Consider the following 2,420-nt stretch of genomic DNA (forward strand, 5'->3'; position numbering starts at 1 on the left):
AAAAAAAGATATATTTTAAATAGACAGGTCATCTTCACTTCAGAGATCAACAAAATATAGCATTTATAATGTTCTAAAAACAGGGCTGGAGAGATGGCTCAGTGGTTAAGAGCATTGCCTGCTCTCCCAAAGGTCCTGAGTTCAATTCCCAGCAACCATGGTGGCTCACGCACATCTGTAAAGAGGTCTGGTGTCCTCTTCCAGCTTGCAGGCATACACACAGACAGAATATTGTATACATGATAAATAAATAAAATAAATTAAAAAAAATAAAAAAAAGAATAAAATGTTTTAAAAACATCAGTCCTTTTTTTTATGACAATGAGACATGTCTGCTCCTGGCAGAACCAATCTACTTCAGGGAAGATAATGGGCATCAAAGAAACTACACATTGAGTTTACTTTGTTTGTGGCAAAAGTAAGCCACTGGGCAAGAAAATGCCTTTGCCTTGAATGCTACCAGTACGCTGTTGCTGTCCTAATTGGACAAGCAGGACACAAAACAGAGTGACCCCTAAACCTTGCCCAGACAAGGTAGGACAGTGCTTCAAGACCTCTGCTTCATAGAAAAGTCTGTCAGATATTCTAGGCCTGTAGGCCAAAGATGGATGGCCAACATTGCAGAGGAACTTTGGGTGACTGTCCAGGCAGGCAGCTTTCTGTCATTTCTCACAATTTTTGGAAGTCGCTTGCTCAAACATCCTGCTTACTCAGTTAATGTTATTTCCTTCTTGGGTCTCTGAGGGAGTTGAAGACTAGACAGTTATAGTTTTTCTTGTTTACCAGAAGCAGAAAGCAAATTAGGATAGAAAGTAAATTAGGTACAAGACTTTGGACTCACCACGATAGGACAGATAATAGAGTATTTTCAATGAATTTGTCAAATGCATATGGACTAGATGTTAATAGATTTATTGCCTGTATATATTATACGGAGTTATAGTACTTATTATATAGTCTTTCTTATATTAGTTATTTTAGACAAAAAAGAGGAAATGTAGTGATATCTCATTTGTATCACACTAGTCAGCCATACAGACTAGGCAGTGGTGGTGCACACCTTTAATCCCAGCACTAGAGAGGAATACAAGGCAGGATGAAATAGGAAATCGCTCTCTTTTTCAGTCTGAAGACTTTGTAAAGGTAAGAGCTCTCTAGTGGTTGGCTGCTTTGCTTCTCTGATCTTTCGGTTTGAACCCCAATATCTGTCTCTGGGTTTTTATTATTCATATTATAACATTTGGCTCATATTGTAGAAGAAAAGCTTTGCTAAAAATGAAATCACTAGCTGGGTGGTAATGGTGCATACTTTTAATCCCAGCACTCGGGAGGCAGAGGCAAGTGGATCTCTATGAGTTCAAGGCCAGCCTAGTCTTCGGAGTGAGATCCAGGACAGCCAGAGCTACACAGAGAAACCCTGTCTGGAAACAAATAAAACAACCACAATAATCAATCAGTAAGACTAAAATACAATGATGTTTCTGGAGGGACTTTTAAACTAAAATCCACGTTGTTAACACTTGAGTATCAGCTGGCAATGAGAGTGTGAGGGAGCCAATAACTTAGAACACAGTACGATCAGCATATTTCAAGTATGCAATTGTAGCAAACATCAATACTGTCTCTACCTTCCCCCAAAGAACATCAAACAAAAAAACACCCAGCATCTTTCAAGCAATATGTGCGTTGTGATTGGTCACAAAATTAAGAACCTACCTGTCTACAGGAAAACAAGAATCATTCCTTAAGGCATGGGATCTGGGCTGTGTAAAAGAAAAAATGAACTGAATACCAGCATGCATTAATTCATGTGCTCTACTCTTAACTGTGCATATAATGTGACTAGCTGCTTCACGTTCCTACCACCATGATTTAAAAAAAAAAATGATGGACTGTAACCTCAAATTGTGTACTAACTAAACCCCTTCTCTCTTAAATTGCCTCTGCTAGGGTGTTTTAGCACAGCAACAGAAAACAAAACTAAGATATGCAACATTCAAATCTGTAACTACAAATAACATATAGACTTATAAAAACACTTCTGATGGTAAACATGGCAGTACATACTGTAAGGTCTTGAAGGGATGCTAAAGCTGTAGAATTCCAAATTCAAAGTCAATCTAGGCTACATAGCAAAACTGTCTCAAAACACAAGAAAACACAGCAAACCAAAAATTCTATTAGAACAGAATATAGACTACAACATCTATTTAAACATTTTTGACATGTTCAGAGCACTGCAAATGCTCATTCATTCTAGAATATTGTCAACTGAATGATCTATTCACCCTGATCATGGTCTAGTTCCCACTGCATAACGGACTTAATGGGGCAGATTCCAAAACATGCTGAAGCTTAAGACATACAAGAGCTAGTTCCAGGACAGGCTCCAAAACCACAGAGGAATCCTGTCTTGAAAA

The 2,420-nt window shown here is 38.2% G+C and overlaps 1 protein-coding gene across 3 annotated transcripts in view; it reads right to left on the reverse strand.

Moving 5' to 3' along the window:
* Window positions 1–2,420, reverse strand: part of Dnajc5 (DnaJ heat shock protein family (Hsp40) member C5) — a 30,395-nt gene that overhangs the window by 14,288 nt on the left and 13,687 nt on the right. Inside the window, exon 2 of one of the 3 annotated variants that reach the window (XM_013352184.2) lies at window positions 1,717–1,763. The exons of the other annotated variants lie outside the window; for them this stretch is intronic. The gene's annotated coding sequence lies outside the window, so the exon portion shown is untranslated. The remainder of the gene's footprint in view (window positions 1–1,716; window positions 1,764–2,420) is intronic. 3 annotated transcript variants of the gene reach the window in all.

This window comes from Microtus ochrogaster, linkage group LG8, assembly GCF_000317375.1.
Source record: "Microtus ochrogaster isolate Prairie Vole_2 linkage group LG8, MicOch1.0, whole genome shotgun sequence".
Classification (NCBI taxonomy): Eukaryota; Metazoa; Chordata; class Mammalia; order Rodentia; family Cricetidae; genus Microtus; species Microtus ochrogaster.